A 24,792-nucleotide genomic window follows, 5' to 3' on the forward strand; every position below is an offset into this window, starting at 1 on the left:
TCCTCCTCACCTCATATCACTATTATGGCTTTTGTCACCGTTTTTTCCTTTACTTCTGTCTCATGTGAAGAGTTGGTTTTTTTCCTTGCCAAGGTAAACTCATATCCATGTACAAGTAATTCCTTTTGACAATGTCTTTCTGGGAGACTTCCCTATCATCCCTACTCTCACTAATCATCAATCTCTCCTTGTCTACTAGCTGTTTGTCTGGTGTCTACAAATAATCCCATGTTTTCCCAATCCTTAAAAATCTCTCACTTGGACCACCCATCCATTTGTGTGAGCTATCATCCTATATTTCTCCTCCCTTTATGGCTGAACTCCTTGAAAAGACTGTCTATGATGAATACATCAACATCTTTTCCTTTCAGTCTTCTGAAATCTGCAGTTTCATCATTAAACCAATATTGGTTTCTTCAAAGTTGCCATCTTTAAATTGCAAAATTTAATTCCCTTTTCTCAATTCTTATCCTTCTTATCTCTTCTCTCTAGGTTTTCATGACTCTGTTCTCTTTTGTTTCTCCCCTTACCTGTCTGACCACTTCTTTTCAGTCTCTGTTGCTTGATCTTCATTCAAGTCATATCCACTCACCATAGGTGCCTCCAAAAGCCCTCTTCTCAATTCTTTCTGTACTATTTCACTTGGTTATCTCATCAGCTTACATGGATTCACTTAGCAACTCTATATAGATGACTCAGATCTTCTTACCCATCCCTAACCTCTCTTAGCCTCTAATCTTGCATCTCCAATTGCTACTGGTCATCTCTAATGGAACATCCTGTAGGCATCTTAAAGTCAACACATCCAAAATTCAATTTCTTATCTTTTCCTCCAAACTCTCCCCTCTTCCTAACATCTCTATTAATGTCAAAGGCATTATCATCTTGCCAGTCACCCAGGCTCACAACTCAGGTGTTATCCTTGACTTCCAACTACTTACACCTCATCCAAACTGTTTTCAAGTTCTATTGATTCTTCCTTTCCAACATCTCCTCTAAAACTGTAATCACTGTCATATACGGCCTCAACCCCCCACACATGGAATATATAGCCTTCTGTTTGGCCTGCCTACTTTAAGTGTCTCCTGGCTCCAGTCCATCCTTCATTCACCTATGAAAATGATATTTCTGAAGCACAAGTCTGATCAAGCATTTCCGCATTCAATACACTTCAGTGGCTCCCTATTGTTTCTGGAATCAAAACTAAAACCATTTGTTTGGTTTTTAAAGCCTATTGTAACTCAGTCTCTTCTAACCTTTTTAGTCTCTTTGCACTTTATTCCCTTTTGTGTACTCTTTCATCCAGTGAACTTACCTCCTTGTTATTCCTCACACAAGACAATTCATCTTTTGACTGGGCATTTTCACTGGCCATCCCTGATGCCTGAAATATTCTCCTTCCTCATCTCTGACTTTTTAACTTCTCTTAATTTTCACCTAAAGTCCTACCTTCTGCAAGAAGCCTTTCCCTGTCTTCAATGTTAATGTCTTCCCTCTGAGATTACCTCCAATTTATACTAAATAAATCTTGTTTGTACATAGTTGGTTGCATGTTTCTTCCCCATTGGATTGTGAACTCCTTGAGGGCAGGAACTGTTTTTGCCTTTCTTTGTAACCTGAGGGCTTGGCCCAGTGCCTAGAACATCATATGCACTTAAAAGTTGCTTACTGACTTGTTGACTTGACAATTAATTATGAATTGATTTTAAGATCCAAACTGTCATTAGTACTATCTAGAGCAGCTAGGTGGTTCACTGAATCAAGTTCTGTACCTGGAATCAGAAAGACCTGAGTTCAAATTCAGGCTCAGACAGTTCCTCACTGTGTGACATTGGGCAAGTAAGTTAACTATGCCTACCTCAGTTTTTTCAACTGTAAAATGGGGATAATAGTAGCACCTCACTCTCAGGGTTATTGTGAGGATTAAATGAAATAATAGTTATAAAGCACTTTACATATACATATAATATTACTCATATCTATAACATTACATATGCTATAATTATATACAAATAACATATAATAATTATATACATATTTTATATGATGTTACATATAATATAGCACAGTGACTTTCACATAGTAGATGCTTAATTTTTTTGGGAGGGGGACTAGGCAATGGGGTTAAGTGACTTGCTCAGGGTCACATAGCTAGTAAGTGTCAAATGTCTGAGGCCAAATTTGAACTCAGGTCCTCCTGACTCCAGGGCCCATGCTCTATCCACTGCACCACCTAGCTGCCCCCAGTAGATACTTAATGAATGCTTATTTCTTTCCTTCATAAATTCTATTCTCTGCTTGCAATGCCCAAAAAACACCACCACTGTCACTCATTTCATAAAGCTACTTCATAATTTATTGGTCAAAGTTAGGCATCTCTTTCAATTTGATCATTGCCCACTTTTAATTTTTCTGTGTATTTTGACAGTGACTTTTGTTACGGCTGATTTAATTTTTAACCAAACTTGTCAGAGTAATAAAAGGTATCAAAATGCATATTCAGTTTGATTTATGGGCTTGTTTTATGGTGTTTTTTGTTGGGGGGGGTTTATGTCTGGACCTGTGATTTCATTGATATGGTATGATCCCAACATGGAAATTCCTTCCACCAATAAAGATAAGCATTTTTTTTCCTGTAAATTATTGTCAGATAGTTTGCTGGAGACACTGAAAGGCTGATTTACTTGCCCACTCTGTTACAGGTAGATTGTGTCAAAGGCAGGATGACCTTAAACCCACATTGTCCTGCCTCTGAGTCTGGTTTTTTATCTATCTCTATTCCATGAGGCTTCTTCATTGGTTATGGTGAAATTTTTGATTACTTTCATAAGTGCAACCTGCTGGGGGTAACAGTGATGATTCTACATAAGTATTGGTCCTTGGTAACATTTTAAGTTTATAATATCAACTAGCCTCTGGCCGGTTTCTTCATTATATAGCCAGTGATTCCCTCTTTTTTTCTCTAGGATGCTGCTTTTCTTTCTGAGCCCCTCTTCTGCTCAAGGACCATGTGCTTCAACATCTCATACTTCAAATCCTAAATCCCATTAAAGTTTCCTACATCTTATATCTAGGATAAGAAGGGAAGAAAACTACAATTCTCTAAGATTCTCAGCCGCCATTCAAAACATTTGCTCTAGTGAGGTTTCCAGCCTTGGCCTAACTATTGGGTCTTCCATCTGTATAAAAGGCATCTGCTACTACCTACCATGGCAATATACATATATTTATACTGGTTTAATGTAAATATTGCCTTTTCATGTTACTACTAACTAGTAGAGAAAAGCAGGCATCAAGGGAGGTTGGGTGGAGGGAAGAGAATAAGCATTTATATATATAGTACCTACTATATGCCAAGCATGCTTCTAAGTATCTGAAGTATGATCAACTTGAAACTCAACAAAGAACCTACAGCTTGATTTGCATTTAACAGTATCTTTTCCTTTAGGCACTACTCCACGGCCAAAGGGATTAATTAGGCAAAATAAGCATTGTGGACCAAGGAAGGGTTCCAGGTTGAAAACTGTGCTGAGGTAATTATTTGTCTTAGTGAATGGAGAGAATTTCAGGAGAAAACAATAACTGGCTTGATGCACCATTAATGAAAAGCAGATAGAAGAGGAGTTATCTGGCAAACAAGTAAAATGGAGCAGTCGTATTGATGTAGTATTAGGCTCTGGTTCCTGTCTTGTGCTTTACTAATCAGACAACGTTGGAAGCACAAACTCCCTCTGAGCCTCAGATTCCTCATTTGTATAATGTCTACCAAAGAGTTATGAAGATTAAATTATATCACATTTGCAAAAGCCTTTTGAGACATAAAACAAATATAATAGGTTAGCAATTACTGAGCATAATCGGTTTTAGTTGTTAAAATAATAAAACGTAAGTTGTAAAATAACCAATAGTTTACAAGAGACAAGAAAACAATCAATTTGACTGCATTATGGATAATCAAATTAATTCTGGTTCTATATCTAGCAGTTCATTACCAACTCTTACTTTTTCCCCCCTTGCAACTTATGTATAAAGAACTAAGAAACTTCTTTGGATTTAGGATAAGAGAAGTTCTTTTAGCTGAAGTGAAAGAGATGAAGGGATGAGAATCTGAAATATTAAGTCAATGTCAATAGAGGCAGACAATAACCATGTACGCACTTAATCTGTCTCAGTTTCCTCTTCTGTAAAATGGGAATAATAACAATACCTAACTCTTGGGATTGTTGAGGATAAAATGAGATATTACTTTTAAAGTACTCTACAAACCTTATAGCACTATATAAGAGCTTGCTATGTTTATTATATCAAGTCCTATTGGGACAACCCATAATCATAAACCAATATTTCTCCCCCAAATTCATACAATTGCCTTGAAAACTTTTAAGTATGGTATTTTTCAATCCTAGAAGTAATTTTATCAATTCAATAGTTCAATATTGAATTTTATTTCAATTTTGCTGAAGGCAAAATTTTAAAAGAAAGTAAAATGTCTTTTATACAACTCAACCTCTATTGTTTTTCATCTTCTTGCTACTGTGCTTCCTTAAATGCTTCTCACTAGACACCTAGTACTAACCTTTTATAAACAATTACTCTCAGCAAAGAGTCACATAAACATTTTTATACCATTATGCAAGTGGCTGATAAGGCTTAATGTTACTTCTCTCTTAGGTGTTTTCATTTTAAATTGGGTACCATTTATATAGTGCTTTTAGGTTTGTAAAATCACTCTAGAACTTTAATACAATGATAATCTAACTGGGAGCTCAAAAGAATGAAGACAAAATTCATTATTGAACCTCTTGAGAGGTGAAGAATGAGACACATTTTTAGACATGGCGAATGTGGGAATTTTTTTTGCTAGATTATGTAGTTATGTATTGAGGGCTTTATCAGAGGGTCTTGTTCATTCATGCATTCATCCATTTATTCTATCTATCTATCTGTTCATCTGTCTGTCTATCTATCTATCTATCTATCTATCTATCTATCTATCTATCTATCTATCTATCTTTTTGCTCAAGAGAGGTACTGGGAGAGACAGAATAGCAAAAATAGAAAAAACACAACAAAAAGGGATATTTATTCTATGCTTTGTCACAATTTTTCATTAAAATTTATGAAATATGATACGGTGCTCTCAATTAAAACTCATCCACTGCATCATAGTGCTAAAAAGGAATGACAAAATACATTGCAACATCTTGCTAATTAAAAAAACAAGTGTTCACTTTTTTAAGGATGCACTTCCTTAATGGGGTGGGACTGCTGTTGATAGTATTGTTATTGGTAATAAATGTGGAATATTTGTTGAGAAAAATAATGTAAGTGCATGAGGATTTGAAGTGGAAACCATTTGTATTTTTAAATTTTTGCATTGCTAAGATAAATATTCTGTGTAATAAAATAAATGAAAAAGGATTTGTAAAACCCTTTGTATATGTTAACCTCAAAACAACCTGAGAAGTAGGTGCTATTATTACTTAAATTTTACAGATGAGGAAACTAAGGTAAACTGAGTTAAGTGGCATTCCCAGGAGCACATAGCTGGTAAGTGTCTGAGGTTGGATTTGAACTCAGGTCTTCCAGACTCCAGGTTCTGCTTTCTGTGTATTACGCCACTTGGCTAACTAATTTGGTTAGGCCAAATCAATGAATTTCCAACTCTTTTGGGGGGCATGGAACATTTTCTAATGACCCTTGAAATCATACCAGTTATGTGGTTACCTGCACTTAAGACCAAGCTCTCAAGGAACAGAGATGAACATAAGAAGTGTTTCCCTCCCACTTTTGAACCAAATGCTAGTTGCTCAGCATTTTGAAACTGCCTGTTTTTTACATGACAATTTTTTAAAGAGTTGGCTGATTCAGTTAAACTGTGTTATGTTATTAAAGAATATCAAGATATAATTTGAGGTCCATTTGTGTTTTTCATCTTAAAACCAAATAGTAATTAATGCCAATTTTTAAATGGACATGTCTTTCAGCAAATTGCAGTAAAATTTCTTGTGGGAAAAGAATAGAGAGATGTTCTCTTGAATGATGCTGTTTGTCCTTCATTCTTGAAGAGGACCATGACATTGGGGAGGTGGTGCTGTGACATGCAAATGAATTGATTTAAGTGACAGAGGTCTGTGCAAAGTCACAAGCCTCACTTTCTCCTCCAGAGTCACCTGGGACCAGTGGCCAGATATAGATCAGGACAACTGGAGATGGCCCAGGTGGTAGTGGGGGATCTTGGCCTTTTAGCCATAGTAAGAACAACTAATACTCCTCAAATATAGAAAAATCCTAATTGAAATATAAATCTAGACCAACAAATTCAGAAAACAATTTTAAAACAGGAATGTCCTGATCTATTATATGAGAGACAGAGTCTCATTTAACTCAAATGAAAAACAATGTTTGTGTCATTAAGGCAACACAATGTCCTGCAGTACATTATATAGAAAAAAGAAAATACTATTATAACTAACACAATTCCTTAAATTTATATCCAAACAAATAAAAGTTTGCACTGTTTTCTAATATCATAAATGTTTCTTTTATGAAATTTCTGCCTACAGATACAAATCTACTCCTATAAATCATTCTATTAGTCTTTTAGAAAGTAATCAGGGCAGTGCATGGAGATTTTTAACTGTATCTACAATGTTCATCTATTTAGTCTATTCAATACATCAACAAATAGCAATTACATCTATGTAAGGACTATGCTCTATACAACATGTAAGGAAAAATATATGATACCTATTCTCAAAGGATTTACAGTCTCTTTTGTGATACAAGATAAACACAAAAATAAGCAATTAGATAACAATGTCAGTATATTAACCACTTGATGCAAATTTTTTAGCATAATACATTTAGACATATACTATAAATATTTTATTATTTTTATTTTGCAGCAATAAGTCATTTTTATTCATTTGATCCTTCCCCAATCAAATTAAAAAAAAAAAACCAAATCCCTCAATATGTATTTACATAATCTAGCAAAATAAATTCCCAGTTTAGCCATGTCTGAAATAGTTTGTCTTTTTCTGTATTTTAAGTTCATCACCTCTCTGTCAGGCAGTGAGTGGTGTGTTTTATCTTCAGTTGTTTGTACTTATGATTTATCATTGTGTTGATTAGAGTTCTACGGTCTTTTCAAGGTTTTTTCTTTTTTTCTTTTTTCTGTGTTGCTGTTATCATTTTAAAAATTGTTCTCCTAGTTCCATTCACTTCATTCTGCATTACTTCATTAAGGTCTTCCCAGTTTTCGCAGAAATTGAACATTTAATTATTTTTTTACAGCACAATAATATTCCGCTGTATTCATATACTATAATTTGTTTATCCATTCCCCAATATGTTATACTTTTGTTGTACAATGTTATGTGCTACAGTTTGCAGTATATAGTATGTTATATAAGGATTTGGAGAAAGATAGCATACATGCTTACAGTTATAAGGAAAAGTTCCAAGAAGTGGGATTTAAGCTGTGCTTAGGATGTAAGTTATTCAGAAATAAGAAGATTGAATTATATATTCATTTCAACTACAAGTAAGTTTTTTGTTGACATGGATTATGAGGAAAATGTTATAAATTAGGCTCAATATAAAATTAACATATTTTAATCTTTATGCTCAACATAAAATCAACAAAATTTAATTTTGACATGAATAACTGTTACAGTCTTTATTAATCATAATACTAGCATATGAAAAATAGGCAATTACTAATAAATTCATTGAATGGGAAAGTAAAAAAATAGTTAAGGCACAATGCTTTGAATATAAATATTCAAGTGAACATTTTAATTGAAAACTTAGACAATGGAGGCATTAGATTTAGATTTGCAGCGTCATTTCACAATAACAGGAAGGACACTATTCCTTCCCCACCCAGCCTGCACAAAATGTCACTTTTCATACCTTTCAGCATATTTTAAAATTAAAACTTAAACTGCATGGTCAAGAACCTTTAGACGTATGAGACGCATCTAATATAAACAACTTCAAAAATAACTTAAAACTTAATGTATCCTTTAAAAGTATCACAGATTAATTTTTATAGTGATACAGCTATTTAAAATATATAGTATTGCAGTAGAGGAATACTCCAAAGGACAATCCAAAATAAATGTTTATTCTCACATTACTTGTAAAATTTAGAAAAAAACCTTTTCATTTTGGGACTTAATATTTGCTTATATTTGAAAAGGTATTTGTTACAAGGTGAGAACTTTGGCAACCACTGATTTTTATACTAAAAATAAAACAAAACAGATAATGAATATTTTCATCTCTGCTTTGCTCCTCCCCTGCATTTTAGAAGAATGAAACCAACATCCCCAATATAAACCTGAAAGCAAAAGCCACAGTTGTGTTTCATTGAGTGGTGAGAATAGAAAGCAAAGGATTTTCTTGCTAATTCCCTAATCCCTGTTGCTATTCAGTTGTACATTTTCCCTATGCTGTGTTCCTGTAGACACATACACAAATGTATCAAGTAATGTGGATAAAAAGGAGATAGTAATAATAATTAATTATCCAAAGAGAGCTGAACTCTACATATTTTGAATGCTTAAGTAAAGTTTCATATCTTTGAGAGCAAATGGGTTCCAGTTTAGTCCATCCATTTAGAAATTCTTTCCCTTCTTTATATTAAAAGTGCCAAGAAAGTAACTAGACTCAGTAAATTCCTGTAGACAGTATTCATCTAAAGAAAGTAAAATGAAATTCAGCTGATTGTTTGAACTTAATAATACATTATTTCATATTGTTGTTGTTCAGTTGTGTCTGACTATTTGTGACCCCATTTGAGGTTTTCTTGGCAAAGATACTGAAGGGGTTTGACATTTCCTTTTCTAGTTCATTTTACTGATGATGAAGCTGAGGCTAACAGGGTTAAGTGACTTGCTCAGAATCACGCAGTTAGTGAGTGTCTGAGGCCAGATTTGAACTTGAGAAGATGAGTTTCCTGACTCCAAGTCAGGCACTCTATCCACTGTGCCACCTAGCTGCCCAATATCATATTAGTGAAAAACAACATTAAAAAGTTTTGCTTTCTATTTTAGTGGATTTGTGATCTCAGGGATATAGATACTTTCCCCAGTGGAGGGGTTCTACTCCATATGCTTGAGCTCTTTTTCTAGATCTCTTGACATAAAAACCAATGTCACAAATGGGCTGTCCATCAGTTATCCTGTTCCAAAACCGGCCTATCTCCTTTTCTGTTCATATATTTTTTGATGCTTCCCTTTGTATTTGTTGACTCTTCAGAATAACAATAACTAAATAATAATAAAATCAACAATAATTATAACTCTATAATAAAAACAATAATATAAAACAACACAATAAGTAAGGTTTGCAAAGTGCTTTACAAATATTATCTTATTTTTATCCCCACAACAATTTAGGTGATACTATTATCCCTATTTCATAAATCAAGGCAGATAGAGGTTGATTGATTTGTCTAGGGTCACAGAACTAGAATTTAAACCCAAATCTTCTTGGATTCAGGTCTAAACCTCTATCCACTATCACACATAGCTGTACTATGTATGAGTTAATTCATGCTTTCATTTGTTGTTCCCCCAGCTGGTAGTAAACCATTTGAAGACAAGGCAAGGGCACACACACACACACACACACACACACACACACACACATACATATGTACATATATGAATATATATATCAAATTGAATTTGCAAATGAAAAAATCAGGAGCAAAAAAGGAAATATCATATTTTAGTAGGCTTCTTATAAGACAGACATTTAAGATCAGTCATTATAGAGCAATACAACATGATGCACCACATCCTTGCTAACTCTTTTGCCTTCTAGATCTTAGAGTTGTCTTTGATTCCTCCAGCTCCATTTCCTTCCATATTTAACCAGGCAGCAATTCTTATCAATTTTTCTTTCAGACACAGCTAGACTGAGCATTCCTCTGACTGCTTCTTGTACATTTTAACCTCTATGCCTTTGGTCATACTGTTACCATTATCTAAAACTCCAACTTTCCCTCTATTCTGTTTTAAAAATTCAACCCTTTCTTTAAGGTAAAGCTTAATGTGTGTGTGTGTGTGTGTGTGTGTGTGTGACACAGATACAGGAATCTTCCTTCCCCCTCCTCTAAATTAACTAAGTTGTTAGTTGGCTATGGATGTGATTGACTTAGGAACTGCTAAAAACAGCTCTATTCTGGAGATAGCTAATATAGATAACTAATAATCTGGGAAAATCTGTTACTGAGAGGATAAGCAACTTTTCCATGGTACAGCGGCTGGTATGTGCCAGAAGCAGGACTAGAACCCTGGTTTTCCTGATTACAATTCTATCTATTCATGACTCCATGCCATCCCTAATGCTTTAGGTTCTGAATATAAATGCTTGCTGAAGTGAATTAAATTGGTAAAAATGTGATTCTTTGCTAAAATTTGTTCTTTTAAATATTTTTTCCTTCTTTGCCAAAACTAATAGGAAAGGAAATTAAATGAAAGGGAAATTAGTTTGAGATGTAATGTACTACCTTTTATGATTAGATGGAATTAGAATTGCAGCTCTGTTTGGAATCAGAAAAGTTATATATCACAGAACCTCTGAAGCTATCTCGTCCATCCCTTGCCAGATGAAGAATTGTTTCTATACTATTCCTGACAAGTCTCCTTGTGAATACAACTCTCTACCTTCAGAGGTAACTCATTCTAGTTTTTGATAGCTCTAATTATGAGGGTCAGCTAGGTGGCTCAGTGGATAGAGCATCAGGCTTGGAGTCAGGAAGACCTGAGTTCAAATCTGGCCTCAGACACTTACTAGCTGTGTGACCTTGAGCAAGTCACTTAACTCTGTTTGCCTGAATTTCCTCATCTACAATGAGCTGGAGAAGAAATGACAAACCACTCTCAAGAAAATCCCAAATGGAGTCATGAAGAGTTGAACATGATGGAAATAGGTGAACAAAAAATATAATAAGGAAAGTTTATTAATTATTGGGAAGGTTTTCCTTATATAGAGTTGAAAAACTGCCTCCCTGTCCCCCATTGGGACCTATCTGTCACTCTAGATCTGACCTCCAAAAACAAACAAAAGAAGCCTAATATTTCTTCCATATAACTTGAAGATGGCTATTTTCTCCCATAGATTCTTGATTTATCTAGGCTAAACATACTTAATTCTTTGTTAACAGATTTCCTACGGCTTAATAGGAGCAGCATTTGTTTTACTTAAAATAAGTTGCTTTCCTTTTCCAAGGCAACTGTCTTCAGGACTTGGTTGTGCTGGGAGACTAGGTCCTGAGTCATTAGCATGGCTCCCTTGTCACCTGAGGCATCAAAAGTGCAGCTTATTGTGAAGTGGTGCTTCTGAGGTTTGGCAGAATTCCTGCTGCTGGGCAGGATGTCTTTCTGACCCTAGTGTGGCTGCTATGGTGAATGTGGAGGCGGACTGGAGCAATATCCTTGTGAATCAGTTATTGTATCCTTTCATTGTCCTTTATTTTTATTCACATTTTATATGAACCATATATGTTTCATTGTATTCTAGTCCTGAGTCTGGATTGTTTGGACTGGCTTAGAACATATGGTATGATCTTGAGGCCCTATTGTCATCAACTCCTCTCTGTTTACCCCTCAGAATCCAGTGCTGTGATGTTCAAATGAGATAACAGATGTAAAGCACTTTTCAGTTCTTAAAGCATATAAATGTCAGTTATTATTATAGTTAACCCTTCCACATTATGACTTTCTCCATTGTGGTTTCGATATATCGCAGGTCAGCATAAGAAAGTAAGTGGGAATTTTTGGGGAGTTTTGCAGAAGCCACAGACAAGTGTGATGAGGCTGTCAGGTACAGTGGAAAGAGCCCTAGTTCTTGAGTTGGAGGACTTTGGTTTAAATCCTATTTCTTGTACTCAAATGTAAATTAAATCATACTGTAGGAAACACAAAGTGTACTGTGATGGAAATTGTTTCCTATTTAAGGAGTCCTATAGAGTGCCAGCAAAATACTCAAGGTTATTAAGCTGGAACAGAATACAAAATACCTACCTAGGCCTCATGCTATTCTGGAAATATTGTATTTGGGAATGCTGATATCTTAGTATTGCTTTATGATTTGTCTACAAAGTATATATTAAAGATTACCAGCTCTCTGGTTAATATAATAATACTCACATTGTATAATTTAGGTCTTTTCTCACTTAATCAGATTGACCACATACAGTATTTGCCACATTTTTCCTTGACTTTGAGCTTTATAGAAACAGGCTTAGAAACAAAACAGTGGTTTCTTTATCTAATTTACTAATGCTTTTGATGTAATCTTCAAGGTGAAAAACAATTTCAATTTTTCTCTGTAGGGTAAGAATACTCAATACTCCATCATCATTGTAGGTAGAAAGACAACTAAGAGATAACAAATTGTCAGCAGTGCCAATTAATATAAATGCTATAATTTCTGAAACATTGTGTCCTCTTTTTTTTTTTTTTTAGTGAGGCAATTGGGTTTAAGTGACCTGCCCAAGGTCACACAGCTAGTACGTGTCAAGTGTTGGGTCTGAGGCCAGATTTGAACTCAGGTCCTTCTGACTTCAGAGCGGGTATTCTATCCACTGTGCCACCTAGCTGCCCCAGCATTGTGTCCTCTTAAAGCAAATCCTTGGAGCCAAGTTTTTTTTCCTTACACTTTAGAATGATATAACTTCTGCTGCAGTCATATTTTTCAATAATATGCAAACCCAAGTCGAATCTAGAGAAGTAAAAGTGATTAGTTAATAACAATCTTTTAAAGAACTTCCTAATTGTTAACCTGATCAAAATGCATTGTCTTCCCTAGCAAAAAGAAATACATGAAAGGATGAGATTCAACAAAAGTCACAACTTTTGAGCTACAATATATCCTAGCAATAAAATTATCTTCCTAAAAATGTGTCAGCAGCTGTACTTATCTCATTTGATGAACTGACATAGATAATTAAATTGTAGGATGAGTAGTAGAGAACAAGAGCTAATAGCAGCTTAACAAGTGCAAGGAAAAACTGAGAAAAAGGAGCTAAAGAAACTGATATTTCAGACATTTCACAAAATAGAAGAATAAGTCAATATCCTAGAACAATAAAATCTTACAGTTGGAAGGGAATGAATAATCTAGTTCAGTGGTATCAAAATCAAATAGAAACAGGGGCCACTAAATCATACGTAAGTATCCCTGTGGGCCATATATTGACTTAGAAAACCACATATTAACATTGTATGTATATATATATTATTGTATTTTTATTTATTTTGTTCGATATTTCCTATTAAATTTTTTGATTCAGGCTGCAATCAGGCATAGGCCATGTGTTTGATAGTTCTGGTCTAGTCCAATCCCTATTGGAAGAATGAATTGCTAACAAGTTGTCATCCATGCAGTTATGTCAGCAGAGGTATTTGCCTCTGGTCACGTACCTGCAAGGATGGGGATCTGCTTATTCCTGAGGTAGCCTTTCCTGTTTTGAATAATGTTAGCTTACATTCTAACAGAGAAGGCAACTTTATATACATATGTCAATATAGAGACAGGTAGGTAGTGAATTGGATAGAATATTGGACACAGAGTCAGGAAGTCCTGTTTGAATCCTGCTTCATATCTTTACCAGCTCTGTGGCCCTGGACAAGTCATTTAACCTCAGTCTACCTCAGTTTCCTTATCTGTAAAATGGGGACAATAATAAGCACCTAATTCCCAGGGTTGTTGTGAGGTGAAAATGAGATATTTCCCAAGCACTTTGCAAACCTTAAGGCTCTATGTAAATGCTAGCTATTAGCTATTATTATGTTAAAGTATATTCAAAATATACATATGGATACAAGACAGGGTATGGGATGGGAACAGGTTAGGGAGAGGCAAGAGTAGATGAAAGGAATTTTTCCAGATAATAACATGAAGTTGGATAGGCGGCTCATTGAATTGTTCCTTCCTTGTGTTTTTTGAGTATATAGACAGGCATATTTGGACAGTTACTACCTTGAGTAGAATTAAATAAGAAGGATATCAAATTGAATTGGACTTGGGAAACTATACAACACCTTCAATGATTTTAAGCTCCTCCCTGCTCCCCTAAATCCAAACAACTTTATAACATAAATATTCTCTTGGTGATACTGTCTGACTGAAAACCATGCAATATCATAGTCTCATAAGATTAAAAAACGTCTGATGGCCCCAAAAACCGTGGAAAAGCTTATAGTGGTCATTAGTAGGCTGTAATATGTTATCAATTATTATTTTATTGTAAAAATAGAAAAAAGACCTCATACAGAAACTGACACTTGCCTGAGCTTTGATTGAAACTAAGAATAGGATAAAGGTGAGGAAAGAATAGAATTTCAAAAAAGAAATGACAGCCTGTCCAAAGGCCCAGGGACAGGACAGAGGAAGAATCTAGTTTGGCTGGCCCATGGAAAGCATGAAAGGAAGTAATATATAACGAGTCTGGAAAAGTATAACCCACAGTAAGCTTTCTTCACAATAACCCAGTTGAGTTAAGGAATATATGTTTTAAGGTACCCATTTTTATGAAAGAGGAAATGAAGCCGAGAGCAGTAAAGTGATTAATTCAAGAACCAATAGTGAGTGCTGGGGTGGAGATTCAAAACTAGGTCTTTCTACTGTAAGCCCCCTGCTCCCTCCATTATAATATACTGCTTAAGTTCACATGGATATTATTTCAATATGTTCTTACTTGCTTCAATACTTCAGTGATCTGGGATCTCCACTTTGACCTGTGCAGATCATAGCTTATCCATGCCTTTTCAACATATGTTATTATTGTCTTAGACGATCTCTTCTTGGTGCTGGAGCCGTTCCATGAGTTCTTTTAATATTTTGTGGACACCAGGGAAGCAAATGGGCTGTGCATGCATTATTCTCTATTCTGATTACATGGTTAGTTAAAGATTTTATAGTTGTATATGACTTTACTTACGTCTTTTCCTACTTTTAGGACACAAATTATAATTGGTAATATGTTGCGCTGTACTTATGACTACCATAACACTTTCTATGACCTTCAGGGCCATCTGAAAATTTTAATCTTCTGAGATTGTGATGTTAGTAATAGCTACATCTAACATTTAAATAGCACTTTGAGGTGCACAAAGTGCTTTACAAATATCACATTTATCCTCACAATAACCCTGTGAGTTAAGTGATATATATTCCCATTTCACAGATGAAGAAACTGACACAGACAGAGATTCAGTGACTTGCCCAAGGTCACACAGCTTGAAAGTGTCTGAGGCAGTATGTGAACTCAGATCTTCCTGATTCTAGGCACAGCACAGTATCCATTATGCCTTATAGATGCCACAGTCACACAGTATCATAAGGACAATATTTGTGTTAAAATGATGTTGTTAGTATTGTTATTCTTTTTTTTGGGGGGGTAGGCAACAAATAGCTTAAGATCACTGAAAACACTGTGGAGTTTCTGGAATCCAATTTAGCTTGATAACCTTCTTTTTCAATATAATACAACCTTGCATCTGTCCAAGCATACCCGTATATATAGTCAGACACCTACAGACAGTTCTCACTTTATGTAAAGCAATATTTTTATATAAAGTGATTTTTGCACCATGCCAGTTTGCCAAAGGACTTGAAGAAGGGAGGGAAGAATGCTGGAAAGGGGTGTTCGCCATGGAGGGAGAAGGCTGGCACATGGTTCAAGGATATGTGGGGACTGGGGACAGAAAAGCTAGAGCAGGAGGAGGAACACAGGACAACCATGTAGGGAGACAATGCCTCTACCCTTGCCAAACACGGACACAGACAGGAGAGGAAAAGCAACATAAAACAAGAACTGTCTGTACATGAAAGGGCCTACTCAATGATCTGTCTTTCCAACTTTGTGCCATTCTTTGGATGTTATGCTTTCTTTATTTTTTTTTAAGTGTAGTTAGCTAAAATGATCTTTTTTAGAGTCACTATGGAGCTCACTGAGGAGATAATAATAATTGTAAAATATTGTTTTAGGGCTAGATACAATAAGCACAACACTGAGGAGAGCATCTGAAGAACTCTATCATTATTAAGATATCACTTTCTTACTAGGTCTTTGCACAATATCTCCTTCATGAAATTATGGAACTTAGATGGATATGTCTCTCTTTTTCACATGCTCAGTTATAGTACCACTCAGAAGATCATTAAATAAATACTGTCTCCCTTTATGTAGTGCTTTAAGGCTAATAGAAAGCTTTCCTTATGACAATTTTGTGAAGGAAGTTGTGTGACTATTTTGATTTTCATTCTATAGATGAGGAAAAGTAAAATGACTTTCCCAAGACAACATAACAACCAAATGGCAGAGCCAGAATTTAAACCTCCATCTTCCAAACTTTAAGTCAAGCATTTTTTCTCAATAGACCATGCTACTTTCTTAATAATACATTTATCTTTATGGTCATGTCTAATATGTAAAAAGATAATTTTTACATATATGAACATAATAGCTAATATTTAAGGTTTTAGTATTTGCAAAACACTTTACATACATTGTTTCATTTGATTTTCACAATAACCCTATAAAATAAGTGTTATTATATTCTAATATTTTACATTTGAGAAAAAAGGCCAAGAGAGGTTAAGTGACTTGATGAGGATAACACAGCTGGTGTTTAAAGTAGGATTTGGACTTACTACTTCCTAACTTCAAATCCAGTCTTCTATTAACTACACCAGAAGTGTCAAACACACTGCACCCTTCTCCCCCCAACTTTAGATGGATAGTGACACATCCATCTAAGAAGTTCCTTAATTTCATGAAAGAGGTCTTGTGTAAAATCCCAATAAAAGGTGATACCTTAACAGTGATAGAGCTCTCCACATGTTCCCATTCTCAGAATTGTGCTCACTATATCAAGCCCTATGCCCACAGTTCACCCAAAATAAACTATAATGCGATTGGGAAATACTTTACAAAATAAACAAAATTACAATAAAACACAGATAATGTTAATGTGGTTTTCAATAATATTAATTTATGGTTTTCTAAATCAATATATGGCCTGCAGGAATTCTTATGTATAGTTTGGTGGCTCTGCTTCTATTTTTTCAACATCACTTCATTATACCAAATATATTTGCCTAAATATATCAGAGGATAACTTCAATTCAGCATAGTTCTGTATTCAAGAAACAATAAACACAGGATGATCTTTTCTCCATATAATAAGGCCACCTCTTTTAAGTCTTTTATTTGCTTCCCCAAGGAGAAGCTGTGACTTGTCCTTCTATTGGTCATAAGCTTGGATTGATTTAAATTTCATTTCATTCTACCAGTAGATTTAAGCTCCTTAAGGGGCATTGTTGGTTTTTTGTTTTCATATTACCAGGGCCACAGGAAAGGTGCCTAATCAATATTTGTTGAATTGAATTGAAGATTAAAATTCCAACAAATATATGGTTCATTTTCTCTTATACTAAGTGTACCAATATTTTGGCAGAAGTTGCTGAAGCTTGTCTTCCTCAGACAGAGAATCATAATAGTAGTGTTGTAGAAGGCAAATATTAAGATGGCAATAGTTTTTCTTCCACTGAAAGTCTAATACATTTGATTGGGTAGGGTGCAATTTGATAGGACTTAAGCAAAGCAACAGAGTTTGTGTTAGATAAAAGAACTTTGAGCTTTATAGTGGATGGTACAGGCCCCCTATTTTTCTGTTTCATGCATTCATGCCTGAAATGGACAGACTTTTTATATTATGCACAGAATTTGAATAAAGACATATATTTCAAAGTACATTGAAAATGTATTTTATTAGCCTGTTGTACAGAAATACATAATTATTGTTTATTTTTTCCAATTATATGTAATGACAATTTTTTTAGCATTCATTTTTACGAGATTTTGAGTTCCAAATTTGTTGCCCTTCCTCTCTCCCCTCCCCTCTTCCTAAAATGGTAAGCAATTTGATATTGGTTATATATGTGCAATCATATAAAACGTATTTCTATATTAGTCACAGTTGCGAAAGAAGAAACAGACCAAAAGAGAAAAAACGCCAAAAAAAGTAAGTGAAAATAGTATGTTTCAATCTGCATTTAGAGTCCATTGGTTCTTTATCTGGATGCAGATAGCATTTTCCATCATGAAATACATAAATTAGGATTCTTAAATCTTCAAAAAAAAGAATATACAAGTAAAATATGCAGAGAAAATAAAAACTCTTGCTCATAGTTTCTATTTCTATGCCAGGCACAGTCTGTTTTTTTTTTTTTTTTTTCTGAGCACTAGCAGTTTATTAGTTATCATGAATTTACCAAAAAAGAGGGCCAATGGCTTCCCCATTGAGCTCAAAGACCTGGAGGAGTACAGGCAGTTTTGTACATCATTAGGTGTTTTGAACTGGCCCTTTATGTATTTGAGAGGTGCCAGGGTTTTTTTTTTTTTCAGGCACAGTCTCATGCACTGTTTCTCTTAGCTCTGTCATTTCCAGGAAAATTCCAAGTTGACAACTGAATTTAATTCTCTTTTTTATTGGGGGAATGTTAGAGGTGTTAAGTTGATGGAAAATTACTTTCTGATAATTAGCTGGCTGGCTGGATGTGTATATACTCAGCTTGCACCAGACTTGGCAATGTTGATAGAATCAGGGAAAAATGCAGATATGGTGGTTAAGGCTACCTAAAGGCTTGCTCTTAGTGAAATGTGATGACATCATTACTATGGGGACTTTCACAAAAAGGAAAACTTGGATGACCACTTATTAGGAATGTTTTAGAGGCAATTCTTGCTCAGGTATGTGTAGAATTAGACAAATTCTAAATCTCTTCCAATCTTGAGAGTATCTGATTTTGTGATGTCCAAGGATTTTGGTTTAATCATGATTGTGAACTGATTTTAATCTCTATAATCCACAGGATATTAGGGTGGTTAGTGGCAGAATATGATGATGATGTTTGGCAGGGAGTTGGGGGGTGTTCTTGCTATCTGCTGAATGGCTTATGTTAAATGGAATATTTGGACTAGATGATCTACAATCCCTTCTGGTCCTAAATCTGTGCTGTCAAAGATAGAGGCAGCCTGGACTAGGATATCCATCAGTAACAATACACCTATTCTTACTTCTATCTGCCTGAACTCTGCAGTGCTTACCCCAGACCATTGTTCAATACAAAGGCTTTTTTCTCAATTTTCATCTTATTTTACCTTTATTTAATTTTGAACTGTTGACCACCACCTATATATCCTACCCCCCAAAACAAACTCTTTTCCTTGCTTTACTTCTATAACATTTTTTTTCTCCTGTGTGTATTTTTACCTTTCTAACCAATCCTCCTACACTAAATCTTTATCTACTACTCCCTGACTGTGCTTATCTATAGAGGCTCAGTCCTGGGCCCTTCCCTTTTCCCTCACTACACCAGGGGTCCTTAAAATGAGGTCCTTGAATTTAAAAAAAATTGATAATTGGATTTTAATATAATTAGTTTCCTTTATAATTCTATGTGTTTTATTTTGTGCATTGAAAAACATTCTGAGGGCGGAGCCAAGATGGTGGAGTAAAAGCAGTGACTTGCTTGAGCTCTCCCCCAAACCCCTCCAAATACCTGTAAAAAATGGCTCTAAACAAATTCTAAAGCAGCAGAACCCACAAAAAGACAGAGTGAAACAAATTTCCAGCCAAAGACAGCCTGGATGGTTGATCAGGAAGGTCTATCGTGTCAGGCAGGGAGAGGAGCATAGTTCGGCATGGGCGTGCAGGCCACATCGAACTTGGAGCAGGCCTCAGAGGACTGAATCGTGGGCAGCTGTGTCAGTTTCCAGACTTCTCAATCCATGAAGGCTAAAGACAACTTAGAAGGTCAGTGGGAAAAGTCTGTTTCTGCAGGGTGAGAGAGAAACAAGGTGGGGTTCCAGCCCCATTCCCTGGTTTGGCCCCAGGGTGGTGCCTGCCTCCTGAGCTCCTGGCCCACAGACTGAGAGAGAATCAAGGGGCTGATCAGAGGAGGATTGCAGGGATCTCTCTGCTGGTGCAGGATTCTCTTGCTTTGCCCATTCTTGGATCTGGGTCACAGTTCTGGGTGGTTGTGCTGGGGCGAGGAGAAGCGCTGGTGTGGTGGAGCTTGTAGTGGCTGTGGAGAAGAAATTCTCACAGTTCCAAGATAGAAAAGGGTGCTTGTGGTCACTCATAGACCAGAGTACAGGCCAGGAAAGGAGTAAACACCTTGCCCTTGATCATAGCACCTTAGAAGAACTGAAAATTTACAGGTCCCTAGAAGTATCTCTGAAAACAGCTGCACAAAACCCCTGAAGCTTGGGACAGTACATTCTCCACACTGGAAACAGACCCCTACCTTAACAAAGAGTTTATAACTCAAGTAATTGGCTGGAATCATGAGCAAGCAGCGCAGAAAGAGTCAGACTATATTATCTTACTTTGGTGACAAAGAAGATCAAAACATACAACCAGAAGAAGACAATGAAGCCAAATCTCCTATATCCAAAACCTCCAAGAAAAATATGAATTGGTCCCAGGCCATGGAAGAGCTCAAAAAGGGTTTTGAGAAGCAAGTAAGAGAAGTAGAGGAAAAACTGAGAGTGATGCTAAAGGAGACCCAAAAAAATACTGAAGAAAATAACACCTTAAAAAAATGGCCTAAACCAAATGGCAAAAGAGGTCCAAAAAGCCAATGAGGAGAAAAATGCCCTAAAAAGCACAATTGACCAAATGGAAAAGGAAGTCCAAAAACTTACTGAAGAAAATACTTCCTTAAAAATTAGAATGGAGCAATTGGAAGCTAGTGACAATTTGAGAAATTAAGGCACTGTAACACTAATCCAAAAGAATGAAAAAATAGAAGAGAATGTGAAATATCTCATTGGAAAAACAACTGACCTGGAAAAGAGATCCAGGAAAGAGAGATTAAAAATTATTGGACTATCTGAAAGCCTTGATCAAAAAGAGCCTAGACCTCATTTTTCAAGAAATTATCAAGGAAAACTGCCCTGATATTTTAGAACCAGAAGGCAAAATAGAAATTGAAAGAATCCACCAATCCCCAAAGGAAAACTCCTAGGAATATTATAGCCAAATTCCAGAGTTCCCAGGTCAAGGAGGAAATATTGCAAGTAGCCAGAAAGAAACAATTCAAGTAATATGGAAACACAATCAGGATTACACAAGATTTAGCAGCTTCTACATTAAGGGACTGGAGGGCATAGAATATGATATTCCAGAGGGCAAAGGAGATAGGACTACAACCAAGAATCACCAACTCAGCAAAACTGAGTATAATCCTTCAGGGTAAAAAGTAGTCATTCAATGCAATAGGGGACTTTCAAGCATTCCTGAGGAAAAGACCAGAGCTGAATAAAAAATTTGACTTTCAAATACAAGACTCAAGTGAAACATGTAAGAGGTAAACAAGAAAGAGAAATCATAAGAGACTTATTATTAAGGTTGAACTGTTTACATTCCTGCAGGGAAAGATGAGTCCTTTTTCAGTATTAATGTAGTGGGAGGGAAAGAAATTATATGTATGTATAGATAGAAAGATAGAGGGCACAGGGTGAGTTGAAGATGAAGGGGTGATATCTGGAAAATAAAATTAAAGGATGAGAGAGGATTATACTGGGAGAAGGAGAAAGGGAGAAGTAGAATGGGGTAAATTATCTCACATGAAACAGACAAAAAAAGACTTTTACAATGGAGGGGAAATGGGGGAACGTGAGAGGGAATGAGTGAATCTTATTCTCATAGGATTTGGTTTAAGGAGGGAATAACACACACAATGGGGTATGGAAATCTATCTTACCCTACAGGAAAATAAGGGGGGAAGGGGACAAGAGAGCATGGGGTTGATAGAGGGGAGGGCAGATTGGGGGAGGGGATAATCAGAAGCAAACACTTCTGAGGAGGGACAGGGTCAAAAGAGAGAATAGAATAAATGGGGGATAGGTTAGGATGAAGGGAAATATACTTAGTTTTTCACAATAGAACTACTATGAAAGTGTTTTGCATGACTACACATCTATCACCTGTATCAAGATGCTTGCCTTTTCAATGAGAGTGGGTGGGGAGGGAGGAAGGGAGAAAATTTGTAACCCAAAATTTTAAAAACACATGTTAAAAAAAATATTCTGAGAAGGAGTACACATAGGCTTCACCAGATTGCCAAAGGGGTCCATGACATGAAAAAGTTAAGAATACCTGTTCTAGATTCTTTCTCTCTTAATGATTTATGATCATCTATATTCAGATGTTTCCTAAATCTATATACCAACTTCAATCTCTCTGATGACCTCCAGTTTCTGCTTTGCCAACTGCTTCTTGGAAGCGTGGTAGAAAGAGCACCAGATTGGGTGTTTAAGAAGCTGGGTTTAAATCTTGCCTCTGCTACTTAATATTTATGTGTCTTAACCTCTCTGAACCCCAGTTAACTTTTCTAATTCACTTAATTTTTCTGGCTTCAGATTCCTAATCTGTAAAATTAGATAACTTCTAAGATCTCTTTTCTCTAAATCCAAAATATTTCTGGATGGGTTATTAGCATCAACATGTTCAAAACAGAACTCATTATCTTCTCATGTAAATCTGCCCTATCCCCAAAATTTTCTAGTTTTGTTGAGGGCAGCACCATCCATGGCATCTGCCAGGTTCAGATAATCATCCTTGATTCTTTCCCCCCTCAATCTCCAAATACAATCAACTGTCATGTTTAGTCAATTCCACCTCAAAACTATATTTTGCACTACTGCCCTCCTTTATACTTCCACAGCTGCTATCCTGTTTCAGACCCTTGTCATTTCTCATTGGAACTATTTCAGTAACTTTTTAGTTGGCTTTCTTGCTTTCAGTCTTTCATTTTTCTAATCTATTTTGTTACACAACTTTCTAACACATGTATTTGAGGCAGTTAAGTGGCTCAGTAGATAGAGTGCTGGGCCTGGAGAGAGGAAGACCTGAGTTCAAATGCCACCTCAGACACGTACTAGCTGTGTGACCCTGGGCAAATCACTTAATCTGGTTTACTCAGTGTCCTTATCTGTAAAATGAACTGGAGAAGGAAATGGCAAACTATTCCAGCAGCTTTGCCAAGAAAACTCCAAACTGGGGTCATGAAGAGTTGGACGTGACTTAAATGACTGAATAACAACACATATTACGTACAATTATGAATAAAATTATTTGTGCTGTTGTCTTTTCATAAGAGTGAACATGTCTTAAATCTATTTGTGTCCTCAGGTACCTAGAACAGTGCTCTGCACATTTCTACACCATAGGTACTTCATTTTTGAATGAATAAGTGAATCTCTATGTACATATCCATTTAGAAAATGATTTTTATTTTTGTCCAGAATGGGATCATAATCCAAAGTGGCAGGACCTTTAAAGAAATTACTTCTCAATGGTAGATCAAGTATCTAGTAAAACTAGTAGATTTCCCTCCCCTTGAGTAAAAACAACTGCAAACTTTCTTAGGTACAAAAGAGTCCTCTTTTTAATTTCCTTTCAAATTATAAATATTTTTATTATGTGGTGCAAATCAGGTAAAGTCATTTTGTCACTGATTTTAGCATTTTTTTTACCTTTAATTTATTAATGAGTTTTCCAGATAGTTCTGAACACATAAAGGATATATTTAAAATGTTATTTATTAGATCAATGATGACAAGGGAAAAGGCTTTCAATTAGATTTTCACAGAACAAAGGATGACTCAGGGTCTAGGAAATATAACAAAAAGCATGAATAATACAAATACTAAAAAAAATCTGCAGCAGAATTTAAAATAGACTTAGAACCCAGAAGTGGACTGCAGACTATGAAGAAACCTTATTCCTCCATATCATGAATGCTTTAGTAAGAAAAAAAGATTGGCAGGGGCTAGATATGGTAAGCACCAAATTACATAATAAAAAGGAAATAGATTATATATTAGCAGACTCATTACTAAGAAAAGAAAAGACTCATTACTAAGGTGAGAAGCATATGCATATGTACAGACAGACTACTGACTTATTAGCACAAAGATCAGAATTAATGTAAGGTTATAGGAAAGACTAATAATGAAAAAATATGGTATGTGGTTGAAATAACTCAATCCTGACCTATTTTTAAAAAGCTGTTAATGATGAAATACAGGTAACAGCTTCAAGAAAGGACATCTACACTGATATTATACAGAAGTTTAACTAATGCAAATCCATTGCCATAACAAGGATACTAAAAATGTCTAAAAAAGACCTTAGCAAACATGTGACTTAATTGCCAATGAGAGAACAGTGGCATCCAAAGGAACCACTAGTATGATACAAATACCTTTCTAATATTATGGAAGATGGTTGATGAAAAATTATGAGCAGCTTTTCTTCATCAAGCAGAGTCAAACAGTGTGGGGCAAAATTATTTTAAAGAAAGTTAGGCAAAAGAACCTACCAATCAAAATCATCCCCAAATTATTTAAAGATGAAAATAAAAGGAGTCTAACAGAAGACTTTAAAGATTTTAAAAACTGTTTTTGACAGAAAGACTCTGTAGAGTCTTTGTATTTCAACGTCACAATCCTGCATGTGCTTATAGAAGAGATAGAAATAACTCTAAATATAACAAAAATGGGAAAAGAAGGTAAATTAGTCCAAGTGTACATAGAGGAGATATGTCCTGGAGGTGAAACAATATTAAGAGAGCCGAAGGACCATTTTACAGGGTATCTGGAGGGAAAAAAATATCAACAATTTGAAAACAAATAAACAAGCAAAACCAAACCTCAGGACTATTCATATAAAAAAGTAAGTAAAACAACGG

At 35.5% G+C, this 24,792-nt stretch overlaps 1 protein-coding gene across 1 annotated transcript in view; it reads right to left on the bottom strand.

Annotated features, from left to right (window-relative positions):
- The window catches only part of HTR1F (5-hydroxytryptamine receptor 1F), a 159,505-nt gene that overhangs the window by 82,820 nt on the left and 51,893 nt on the right, over nt 1-24,792 (bottom strand). The gene's annotated exons all lie outside the window — the stretch shown is intronic.

Source organism: Vombatus ursinus, unplaced genomic scaffold (assembly GCF_900497805.2).
Source record: "Vombatus ursinus unplaced genomic scaffold, bare-nosed wombat genome assembly UNPS02014805.1, whole genome shotgun sequence".
NCBI classification, from domain to species: Eukaryota; Metazoa; Chordata; class Mammalia; order Diprotodontia; family Vombatidae; genus Vombatus; species Vombatus ursinus.